Here is a 13,605-nt window from a genome sequence, read left to right on the forward strand (position 1 = left end):
GTTCTTGAGAAGTTAAACTTGAATGCATGTCGGCACCTCAGGATCTTAAAACTGGGTTTTGCATTTGCAGTGAAACAGCTTTGGTGGGGGAATACGCATGCATATGCCATGAGTGGAGAGGAGAGAGGCTGTGTTTTCCTCAGGATAGAAAAAAAGATGGTTGAGTGATCTCATCCCATATGGCAGGTCCTTTGTGTCTGACCTAAACACCAGGTGTAAATTAATAGGTATTTTTCATAGTTACATCAGCATATTCCATCCTACACCCTTCTGTGTGCTTAGAGGCTCAAATGCCAAGCTGCAGAGAAGTTAAATGCTAGAGCAAGATGCTCCTCAAGTCTACTTCCACATGACTCACAGGAAGACATAAAAATATTCGTTTATGATTCCTGTAAGGGAAATTTTTTCAAATCGATTATATCTTTATACTATTTTTATCTGCTGTGAAAACAATCCTGCTGAGCTGAGAGCTAAGAACGTGAAGTGCACTGTGAGCACACAGTTAAAAGCAACTGCGTGGCACTGGGAATCCTGAAGAAACAAAAAATAGAATATGAACCAAAAAATAACCTCACTCTCCTCCATTCGCAACACCTAAAACAACAGGCTGTGAAAATGGTTTCATTAAAAAATAACAAGCACATGCTCACCAGGGGATAGATCAGGGCAAACTGAATAAAAAATTCTTCAATCATTGCTGAAGTAGGTCAACCAGAATTAATTCAAAGGGCAAACATTCAAACCGAGCCTGCCACCCCCCCAGCTCACAGCACCTTCCCACTGTATGTCTCTGCCTGCCCTCTGAGAAGGCCAAGTGGAGACCTGGACTGACTTATTACTTAATTTTGAAAAATGCACTCGCCACGGTGGGCCCCTTTCCCTCCTCAGTTTAAATTGATAGACCATGGATTTCATCCAGATTCACACCAACGTGAAGCACAGCAGAATTTGCTGATATCTGGGAGTACTGACTTCATTTCAAGAAAACACAGAATGGCTGCAGATACCCTCGCTGGTGGGATGTGCTGTAAGGACACCTCCCTGCAGGACACCGGCTGTGCAAATTTCTGCCAAAGGACTTTCATGCTGGCCCGAGAGCCACAAAATGTGCAGAAAACAAATGCCAGGAGATAGCATTCAAATGTAAAAGACAGCCCAGTCACCCCAAACCATGAAACTGGATGCTCAGCAAGAACGCGTGTCTTGCCGGACATCAGTGGGACAGCACCGCGGGAGGTGATTTCTTAGCTGCAGTAAATCAGCCACACTGGGACACCATTCCCTTGAGTTGACCTTCCGTCAGTGAGAAGTAGCTCTGATGTATGGTACTGTATTAATTCACTTAATGGCTTTCAGCTATAAGCTTTCTGTTTGTAGCAAGGCTGGCAGAGTGCTAGATGTTCTTCACAACTTATTTATCTTGTGGCAATAGATTTTATGAATCATTATTTGGTTTTAAATCCCCTTTCTCTTTTCCCAGGTGAAAGTCATCTCATTTATACTAGGAGAGAATAATTCAGGTCACAATGGAAGTGAAGTCTTTTTTTTTTTTGTTTTTTTTCCCCTTAGCCGGCTCCAATAAAATACATTAACCTCCCCTTCCCCATCCCATCGGCCTTTCCAAACATAACCTCGGAGTCGAGCTGGTGAAATGCAGGCAGGAAAGGTTAACTCTGGGGGGTGCGGTGTCTTAACTGTTTTATTCAACATCCCGTCTAATGAAACAGCTGTCACACTTTCGTCCCTTCTCTCCCACTGCCCTAAAAAGCTAATTAACCCTATCCCTAGAAAAGCACATCCTGCTGGTATAATAAAGATGTACTGGTTTTCCTCCCCTGTTGCTTATGGCACAGGCAGACCAGAGGCACGGGCATAAGTTGTGCCCAGATTTCCCAGCTGCAGTCAGCCTGGTGGATGTTGGACTGGAAACACAGTCAACAGCCAGACTCTGAGCTCCTCACAAGCAATGCTATACTTTTTTTAGCATGAAAGGGACCTGCTTCTTTGCTGCATTAGCAGGTATCAGAGTCAGCCCCTTTTTAAGGTGGCTGAAGAAATATCACGAAGCTTGGTGCACTTGATGTGTCCCTTGGAAAGCACTTCAGGGAGCTGGGATGCAACTAAGCTTTAAAAAGTTAGAGGTGTTCTTCTCTGGGACAGAGGCCCATCCTTGCACATACCACTTAAATCACAAAAGCTGGATTCGGCTTCCACTGATATCAGTAGGGATTTTGTGCTTGATTTTACTGAGAGCTTTATCCGCTCCTAAGAGAGAAAATCAATGCACTATAAAGCAGAGCAGAAGCGAGACTGGGCTGCTAGCAGCCCTCCTCGGGGAAACAGACTGGGGCCTCAGTTTATGCCGTGCTCTTCGCACAGCCAACATCAACAGATAAGGCAGTAATCCCGCACTCTCCCCGGCACTGCGGTTACATGCAATCTTCCAGCGTACAACTTCCAAGAGACACATCTAAAAACCTTACAGGATTACTCCAGACAAGAGACTGAACCATTCTTCCTGCGTTTGCCTTACAAACAGACCCCTCACAACAAGCCTTTTCTTCTTTTTCCGGCCAAGAGTCTCCCTGTCTGTGCGGGGCTGAGGCGTGACTCTGCTCAAGGCCCGCGGCCAGCCCCTCCTGGGGCACATCGCGCTTCTGCCACGTCCTGCCCCTGGAGGCAGAAGCTCCCGCAGCAACACCATTTCGGCACTGCGTATCGCCTTCCACCGCAGTCGTGGCCATGCCAGCACGACAGAGAGTCAACAGAGCCCCCAGCTAAACCCAGCACGTAGCACAAACGGAGTCAAACTTTGTCAGTGCGCTCAGGAGGCAACGACTGACGTTACGGTGTGCTTCGACCGTCCAAGCCTAGTCCTGAGGGAACAGAGGACGTCTAAACAAGCCCTTCTGTGCCAGGAGAGGGATGCAGATCGCTTTCCTGCAGTGTTACGAAAAGACTATTATCAAAAACGTTATCCTAAATTCTCATTTATATTTAAGAGCAATTTTACTATTAATTGTCTGCGCTCCTCTTACTTCATAATTCAGTGCGTCCAAGGCCTGTTTCCGTTTCATAAAATTGGCATCTTTATTACACCCTTGGGCTACAATTTTCCAAAAAGGAACTGTCTAAATGCATTTTTTTTCCTGCTCCTGTGTAAACTGCTATTCTTGATTACCTGCAAGTTCGCTCCCACAGGGCAGGAAGGGAATTAGTACTAGCGAGTATATGTAAATTGAGACCAAGGAGCCAGCGTCTGTAATCAGCCTCTTTAACAGGGGCTTTCAGACAGCCGGGCTAATCAGGAGAGGGGCTTTCCCACCCCCACGTGCAAAGAGAAACATTCCCCTGCCAAAGACCCCAAAGAATGTTTTTTCCCCTCAGAACCTGAAAATAATGACGCCTGCAGTTTGACATAATTTCTCACATTTTTGGCATCTTGATTTTTTTCCAACAGTACTCTCTTAGAAATTCTTCAAAATATCTCCTAGCCATCAGAGAGTCCTTGTCTTTTGTTCCTGCAGCTTCTGCCTGTGAAGTTTTTTTGGCATGCCATACAACCCATTTCCTTGTTCAAATCTGTATTTGGAGAAGAGACTAACACCACGGCTGTTAATTTAAAACAAAAGAGTGGAACCATTATTCTTTTGTACTCTGTTTTCTCTTGCCAATTATATGTATCTGGAAGACTTTACTGCAGTGATTCTAAAACACACATAAACGGAGCATCTGGACTTTGTCCTAGTGAGATAAAGTTTGGTCTACACTTTCTCAGCAGAATTATTTTTACTATGTAATTGGTAGCAATGACTGCAGAAGAAAGTACTCGTCCTGCCAGCAGCACATTCTGCGAGAACCAAGGGAGCTGCAGAAGGCAGGCTTTCCTTCTGAAGGGAAGTTGGCTTTTGTCTAATTAGAAAAAACTCACAGTGGAAGGAAGCCCCACGCCACCAACCTCTCAAATCCTCTGAACGCTACAGAATAAAACGTGCCTTTGTTTGAAATTCCAGATGACGAGGTATTTGTTTTCAGAGATGAGCTTTGTAATGTCAGGCACAGAGGCTCTTATTCCTGCTCCTTTAGGATATTCTGATCCAAAATTCTTGGCGAATCTAAGAAGCTTAATATTTTATCCCCACTACACTGATTTATCAATTCAACTCTTAAACAGGCAGACTTCCTATTCAACAGAACACGGAGAATTTGGAAGAGATGCCTATAAATCTTTTGTGAAAAGTCCAGCCTTTTGATCCCATGGAGGAAACAAGATCTCAGCTTGCCTTTAAAAAATGGTCTCCTGAGGTTTTCTTTGCAAAGCTTGGCTTGCAAACACCAGTGATGCCGACTTCTTGCAGGAAGCGAAAGAAGCATGAGTAGGACTTCGTCGCTACTCTGAGCAGAGAAGATAAAGCAGACTCTCCCCCTATCACATACTTTGAAGTGAGATGGCTCAGTTAGTTTGAGGTATATAGCGAGTTCCTATTTCAGTAACGTTCTCCCAATCATTAGTTACAGCCTGTGCATAGAAAGGGAGACAAATCAATTTCATAGCACCGCGTGGACTTGGTAGTACTCAGTCCTTTTTCTCACTTCCACCCATACCTCTCGTTTTTGTGAGCCCCTCGCTCTTCTCTTCGCTATCTTTTGCTTCTCCTTTTGTTAGGATAAAATGAGCAAAACTGACTCCTTCAATAAAGGCAAAAACGTGGACTAGTCAACATCATCTCTCCTTACCGGAGTACAGCATTTCCGTGCTCTGCCACACGAGGATCTTTAACAACCTATCCTCGTCGATGCCCACATTTGTAAGGTTAATTATACTCCTTACAAACAGGCGTTGTGACAGGCAGGGGAAGCTGCCCAGATGCCTAAAAAGGAGAACTGATGGGCTCCGGAAGTCCGCTGGGAGATGCAGTAAGGGCTGCAGACTATTACTGTCTTGGCAAAAATTAGGCAGCACTTGGTTTGGACCATAGCGTCCTCCTCGGCCAGCAGCGAGACAGGCAAGGCTCCCCCCCTGCCCTCACACTTCGGCACAGCACCCCTCCAGCACCCCTCCATGAACGGCTAGAAGGGCTCAGGGCACCGCTGGTGGGGTGGGATAACCCACCTCATCAGCTTCTTGAGGAGGGGCTACGGTTAATCCAAAATTTGTCTGAGTGCTTGCTACGTTAGGCTTTGCGGTATGCATTTCATTACGCCTGCCTATCTTGAATTATATTGCCCAAGTTTCTAGCTTTCCTGGGAATTTTCAATGCCCTGCTGAACTCTCACTATTAAATAACTGGATTTCTACAGTGTCAGCAGTCACCTCATTGCTCCCTCACCCCCTTCAAGACACGTTTAACACCACTTGTTCTGGGTTTGATCTGTACAGCAACATATTACTCCCCTCTCTCTGTGCTGAGGCATACCTAGGAATCCTTGTCTTTTTTTCTCATTCTGCCTGTAATCTAGGTAATCGAATTTCCCCTCTCAATCCATGAACAGATTTGACTTTATTGTCACCCTTTAGTTGACAAATTTCACTAACAGAGTTTGTAAAAATAACTTTACAATACGGTATTTGAAGTTAGTTACATTCTGGTTCTAATAACACACTTTTTTTCTGTGGATCAGCTTTTTTTTGTTAAGCTAGTCAAAGACTGTAGAACATCAAATGCAGTAGTACATTAATCCATCACCACATCGCCGATCTGCTTCCCTACCATGAAGAATAAATTCACTGGCCACCATAGCATTCCTGCCACTATTCCTGCCTTTTAAAAAGTCTTTGCAACTGACAACTGTTCTCATTTAACACACAAGATAGTTTTCAGTGATAATCTATACTTACAGTAATTCAGCTACTGAGGTCTTCAATATTTCAGAGGTCTCAGATGAATGCTATCTGATCGCAACGATTTATTGACATTTAATTTCCTGAGCTGTTCCATTTTACACACAAACACACACGCACACACACACGTACACGCACACAGATAGACAAAAGTTTTTTGGAAACATCTGTCAAAGAGAGCACTGCCACTTTACCCTCAGGAACTGTCACACTCAGAACTTATTCATCATTCTCTGCAGTAAAGACCAAGGAAAAGAAATCATGCAAAGCAACTAGAGTAGCCTTATCCTTTCTGATTGCTCCCTAACATGCTGAGGTACCCACTGATTTCTGTAGCTTCCAGCTCTAGATACATTTCAGCATTAGCTTGTTACTTCCTTTTTGTTACGCAGACCTTCACACTTCCCTAGTCCTTGATGAGCGCCTATTTAAAACTTATCTGCCAATAAATTTGACTTCATATCATAAACATACAAACAGAACTTAAGATTAATTTCCATTTTTAATAGTGCTTTCAAGGCTCAGATCAATATATATTTTGTCACGCAACTGAGTTTCTTTTGTGTTGGGTTATATGGCCAACACAGGAAGAAGATAAAAGCATTTTTATATCTTTATATGTGTTTCCACATATAAGGGAAATCTTGAAGGCTTGTTTCAATGCCAGATCTTTCTACTAACACTAGACACTAAGAATGTCACTTTACATTACAGTATGAATTACTTATACATATTTTATTATACAGAATGAATTAATTATATTGCCATCACCATGCCAAGTGCTCAATCAGTTGCCTAAACATAGGTATTCAGTGCCATTTGAGATTCTCTCTCTTAAAAAATAAGCTTCCACTGGCTTGGCTAGAGTTAATAAGCTAAGGGAAAAAATCTATTTCTGTTTTACATAATATTTTGAATGTCTTCTTAAGTAGTAAGATTTGCTCCTGAGACGGAGAGGATTAGAAAGGAAACTTTCTACTCATAGTTAACAAACCAAAGCAGAAATTTAGCAGGGATTTTTTTTTTCTGTTATCAGTGCCCCAAATAGATAGGACTGATTGGAAGAAATGTTTATAGTCAAAAAAGCTGAATTATTTCAGTCTGTAGAATCTAATTTGCAAACTGTGATGCTTTTCCCCTCATATGTTATAGTAAGCGTAAGCTAGATAATGATCTTCATTAAGGTATTAGCACCAGATAGATTCATGAGATCCTTCAGAAAGGGGGGTGGAGGGAATAACTTTTTAAAAACAACTCTGAAGCTAGTACAGCTTCAGGTTCCCATGCACTCCCACACATGTCTTTGCAATATAAATACCACAGCTCTGTACTTACAATTCTGATAAAATTTTCACACTAATAGGGACTTCTCAGGTACCTATTAAATGCTTACAACTCTCCTTGAAATATGTAGGCATTATTATTTCTTACTCAATACCAGAATCTGCAAAATCTTTAAGCCTTTGTAATTTGACTCCTTTCCCATTCAGTGACACCAACGATGCCAGGAGGTGCAGACATACGCACAAGCATTTTGAGGACGGGGCTCTTGATAAAGGTTGGAATTAGCGCCCCAAGCCAAGGAGGGAATTTCTGGGAGGAAAGACTGCACTGAGAGACCAAAAGGAAACCTTCAGAATGACTCTGCTGTGAAACTCCTATTGCAGATGGTTGCTTAATGAGTTTGCTGGGTTGAATTCATTTTCAAGTCTTATCTGACTTTGATCTCAAATAATAAGAGGTTACTAAGATAAATACTGCATACACTTTAAATGACAAAAATGATGTTCTTAATGAAACCTAAGGGATTAAAAATTAGCCCATTTATTCCTACAAATAGTCCCATTGAGGATAATGAGACTAATTGCGTATACACATTAACTAAGCTTATTTAAAACTTAAGGAATTAAAAAATGTTCAATTCACTCTTCATCGTGGATGCTGTTTCTATTGTTGGTATTTTATTCAGTTGAACTGGTGAAATGAGGAACATTACACAGCGCTTACAGTTTCTGTTAGGATGAAGATCTTAACTCATAGGTGCTACATCTAAGGAACATAAAACACCGCCAGTTCAGCTGTCAAAAGTGTAAGCCTTTTTTTTGCTCAAAAGAAAAATCAAGTCCTATGGAGAACATGGACCACTTCTGTCTCACAGTTTGTCCCTTCTTACCACTTTCATCCTCGTCTGTTGTGGGGCTCCCACTTCCCCTCTGCTTTTTGGGGACCTGGGATTTGGGGCTAGCTTACGGGCTCTTGCAGCAGCATGGGGCTGTGCAATTTTGCGAATGAAGGTTTCAGTCTTTCGCGAATGAAGGTTTAGGATGTAGCCAACAGGCACTCCCAAATCTCTGAATAACTTTAAATAGTGTGCGTCCTCCTCAAAGCATCTTTAAAATCCAGTTGTTGGTAACACAGCATACATGTGTTTTTTAAGCAAGCCAAGACAGAGCACTGTTCCATGTTTAAAGAATCAGCGAAGGGCCTCGCTTTGAAGGCCTCTGAAAGCAGAAGAGCTTCACAGGTAAATAAAGAAGATGGGGAATGTATGCCTGCAAGCTATGGCTATGGTCTTTGGGAGAAATATTTTAGGAATTCAATGCTCATGCTGTTAATAACATTGGGAACTGTAGCACCAGCATATGGCTGGTGACTACTACCACTCGCAGCACCAGCGCATCTCACTGATCTCACGGTTCAAGATAGTGCTTAAGACTGCCATGTCAGCTGGCTGTGCAGGCACGCTAACGCACCTCGTCGGGACGTCGGTGGAGATAAACTACGCTCTCCAACTGCAGCAATTTTTCTGTTGTGGAGAGTGGCTGATTATCTGTGGTGATCATTACTGCAAGGTATTGAGATTCCCAACTATGCACCTGTACTAAAGAAAGCATCGTGTGTATCAAATGTAGAAAGAGAACTGAAGGAACCAATATTATACTGCTATATATTAACTCTTTAACCACTTTGATTCATGTCCTTACTTGTAAAACATACGCAAATTCTAACAGCAAAAACCTACATAAAATTAGTGTGCTGGAATATGAATCTTCTCTGCAAGAAATGAAAATATTACTAACAAACACTAATAAATTCTACAAATTCCTGGAGAGCACCAACCTCAAGCAAATTATTACAAAAGAGTCTGCCTGAGGAGAGAGGCGCGTTTGTTTTCCAATGACAACAGTTACCAATACATCTGTGCTTAGAAGACTACATGCTAGACTGAACTGCTGAGGAAGTTAAATCAGATAACTGATCAGTTAAGGCAAATTCAGCACAAAACCCAGCACAGTCTATTTTCACTAAGGTGCACTGCATATGATACTGACTTATATGAAGGGAATACTATGTACATGCTCCTTTGAGGGGTGAAGATTTTGGGGGAAAGAAAGCAGATGATAGAAAACACCAGTGGTAAAATGCCAGCTTTCTTCAGTGTTTGGAAAGCAGCCTAGGAGTGGACCATAGGCTGTTGTACATTTACATATGCTCTCAAAGCATAATCATTCCCTGCCCTCCCTCCCTACTGATGCTATTTAGGTAAACAGAAAAAATTCTGTGGAAATATATAATGGGTTATCATTTCTGTCAATACATTGAAATGTGAATTGTGAACACCTAGGTTCAAAAGGCCATGAGTTAGGCTTAAGCAAAAGACGTGGAGAACCACACCTTCTCTGCAATGCTGCAAAGACAGCTGGTTAGACACAGAAAAAGTGGGAATTACCAGCTGGCCTCTGGGGATTTCACAGCTGAGTGTTTGGGAACAGGAGGGTTGAACAGGAAGATTTTTGCTCTGACATAGGGCTTTAATTATTGATCTCTTAATACTTTTCTGTCTCCCTCACATTAGTATCTCAAGCTGAGAACTGACATCTAGCATAGTTTGGTTTAATGCAATGAGGAGCATCAAGGACATAGTTGCTCCTGAGGCCATAGTAATGCCCTGAACAGAGTGAGTCCAACTGCTGCCTTTGTAGCACCTGAAGCGAGGGTGACAGGCTCTGGCCAATTTTGCTGGACAAACTTCAAACCCTGAGTTAGACCCTTACACCTGCTACCCCTCCTGGAAGTGCTGCCGGAGAAGTCAAAGACTGAAGCTCCCACCGACTGCCAATGCACGTGCAGCCCGAGAGGTTGCTCGAGACATGAAATGGGGCACATATTGAATGTGTCCAAGGGTGTCACATACATGCTGAACATTAAATACTTGACAGCTGCCTGCTCAAAGGTCAGGGCAGCAATCAAAGAGTTGCGTTTTGTCCTTCTCCTGCTCCCCCCCCCCCAACTACCCCCAGGAAGCAGAGGACCTCTGAGCAGGGCTCCTGGTGGCCGGGGGCCGAGGCAAGAGAGAGCAGCCGGTTGTGATCACCGCTGGGCTCCCCTGGGCCCGCTAATGGTCCAAGGCCATGGGAATAATGTGATTTACCAGGAAGGGGACAAATGCTGCAATAACAACGTCCACCTAAACTCAGGCAACAGTGCGGTTTAATTGTCCCTGCAAGACACTCTCTCTTGAGTTAAGCATGGGGAAGTGTACTAGGGAACAACATTATTTGCCCGTCCTTTATTGAAAATCTCAAGAAAACAAAATGTTGCTATCCCTGGAGACTTTAGCGGAGAAACTAAGTGACAGGGAAGATAAATGCTTCCTACTGCCAGTGACATACCCAACACAGCAATACAGAGAATATTACCATAACTTTCTGCTTTAAATGCCCTTATTAGAGAAACAAGATATATGCTTCTGGCTCTGAGGGAACGCAAAAGAAACTTAAACTGTGCAAGTAGTTGTGTACACACAGATGTGTGTACATGCATATTGAATCAGGCACCAGGAAGGGGAGAACATTAAAGACAAAGTAATCTACTTCTGGGTAGTAGGACCTTCCTTGCTGTTCTCAATTTTCTTGACTTTTTTTCTCTTCAGATCCTCTAAAAAAAATGTAAGGCACCATTCAATGTCTTATGATCTAAGTCTTATCCTCAAGGAGGATCTACTCTACTGTTTCTTTAATACTTAAAGCAGCTTTGCATGCACACATGCACGCAGTATGCAAAAGCATAAAAACATTATATATATTTAAAGAGATGTAAAACATAATTTTCAGCACGCATAAGCCTGTGATACACACTTTAGACTAATACAGTCACTTAAACTTCACAGTTAACCTTTGACTAGTAAAGACAAGAGAATCCCTGTTCTTTTGGGGCCCAATTACATCCATTCAGCACATTAATTTAGGCATAAATGTTAAGTACAATCAGTGCCTAGGAAATGTCAAAAATAAGAAAGAGATTCACTGTCCAAACCAATATTTCAGAAGGATCCCTGAAATGAGCGGGCCAAGCAAAGAGTATTAGCAGGAAGCATTTTTAAATCTCTAGTTTAAGATGTTTTCTAGAATCAGTAGAAGCATAATAAGCATGGAGCTAACTACTTATATTTCTAAATCTTGCATATGCCTTGTGTCTATGTTTAAATCCTTTGGGATTTCCGTTCTGTTTATACCTTTAAAGGTGTTTAAATCCTAGCTGGCATACAAAAACAGCTGTTTTTCCCCTCAACAGCTTGATAAATGAGCATTTGTTAAATGAAAAAAAAAAAAAAAAAAGAGTAATCTGGGGCAGACTCTCTGTCCTATATTCCAACAGGCTTCCCACCCACGTTGTAACAGATACACAATTATTATGTGGTTGACATCAGGCCAGACTGGAAGAGATGTTGCTATCTTAAGAAAAGGAAAAAGTAGGCTAGATTGTAATTCTGTGAGCTGCGAAGGGCTCTCCAGATGAAGTCGCAGCTGCCCCTCGCTTCTCACCTTGAGGGAGGCAAGGAGGGGACATTTCTTCACCCTGTTCTGAGGAGCATTTTATGCCTTCCTCAGAAGCAGGGGAGAGTCACGGATGCTGCCATCTCACATTTGCCCCCTTCCTCTGCCGGTCCAACTACTGTCACTGAAGAGGCACCGAGCGAGCTCTGCCTATCGCCTTTGCCACAGCCACCGTCACCGTCGGCCAAGAACCCGAATAAAGGACCTCTTGAACCTCGTAGTCAGTGAAAACTAAGATACTTCCCCCTCTTCTGCGATAATTTTTTATAAGCTTGCATGCAGTTCCCTTATCTATTGCGTGCCAAATGGCCACAGGTACGCTACCGCTTTGCCCCCAAGGGCAGCTGATGACAGCCTGGCCTCTGGGCTCAGCAGGCTCAATTCAGGGAATAAGGCAAGACTAATCCTCATGCTTTCTGCTTGCGGGAGATAAACATCTTCAAGTTTTACACTGTGATTTACATTCAAAAGAGACAACAAACATCAGGCTTCAAATACGGTGTCTTTGAGGATTATAAAATAACCTGGGCCCACACAGCACATTCAGCATTTGAATCCCCAGAAATTTGACCGTGTTTGTCTGTAGCCCCCTTTTATCTGAATTACCCCATATGTAGAAATGAACTGCTGTGTTGTTTGCTGATTCCTCTGTACTAAATGCATGCAATCATACACTAATCAGATTTCCTCAGACCTTGCATATACTTGAATTCAGCCCAAGATTGCCTGAAACTGCCCCAAAGCTACTGGAAGCTCTGCAAACTGAGTTCTGAACTGATAACAAAACCCCAAGATGAGGCAGGTTCTAGTTTAATTATAAAATCAATCAACAATCTATCTACCCATCCTCCCTCTTAAACACTTCTAGAGAACACATCACTGACTACTTACTTACTCGCTAAGTTGTAAATATATTTATTTTGGTTGCCACAAAGGACTTCTAGTGGATTATGCCACTTGCTCTTTCCACTCTAAAGATGTTGGAGATCCTGCACCTTGAGCTCCTGCACAGAAGTTTCATTGAATCTCTCCCATTGCATACTGCTCTACTGAACCAGCACTTTCCCTGGGGGCTCTGTCCACATCCCTTTCTCTGCTGATACACAAACTTTGGCAAAAAGATGGGTGGCCAGGAAAGTCATGCTATCTCCTGCTTTCTAGCAGGGGAAACCAAAAGTGAGTCTGGCCCAAGGAACTGCAGGAATTGATTAAGTACCTTGTAACCTTGCAAAGATTTAGGACTTCACTTGCTATCATTATTGTTAACTTTCATTACCATCATATGAACTGTACAGCTCCTGCAAGCTCATGAAAAAAAAAAAAAACCTCTTCAATACAGTAACTTGGGAGACATTATTTCTTTAAACACAATTACCTCCACACAGTATGTGTTCCTCTATTTATACATCAATCTCTGTCTGATGTGAACATGCTTTTTCTTTAAGGTTGCTTCCAGGATTTCTCCGGTTGTTATTACTTGCACTGTTTTCTTACTAAGATATGGAGCTGTTCATGGACAGATCAATACATAGATAAAGAGAAAAAGAGATTAAATGTGATTTCTTTTTCTAAAGATTGAAGTCTGTATGAATAATATAATGTACCTCAGACATTTTGGTGACCAAAAGAATTATACAGTTTGTATGGCAGCATGAAGATAAAATTAATTGGGTCTCTTTGCATGGTATCTGTTATGAAAGCCATTAAAGTAGTTTTGTATATTTAGGATGAGTTGAGGTAATGTCACTTTCATGATTTTCCCCCTCTTCTTTCAATCAATGTCCTTTTATTTTCATTTTTATACACCTTCTAAGTGTATCCTGCTGTATTCACAGTTCAGCATGATGAATCTCATATTTAGTGAAAATGAACAATCTGTACCCTGAAGATCCCAATTATTTCATTCCCTTAAAGATTTTTCTTTGG

The sequence above is a fragment of the Rhea americana genome, unplaced genomic scaffold, assembly GCF_003343005.1.
Source record: "Rhea americana isolate MKP2758 unplaced genomic scaffold, rheAme1 scaffold_244, whole genome shotgun sequence".
NCBI lineage: Eukaryota > Metazoa > Chordata > Aves > Rheiformes > Rheidae > Rhea > Rhea americana.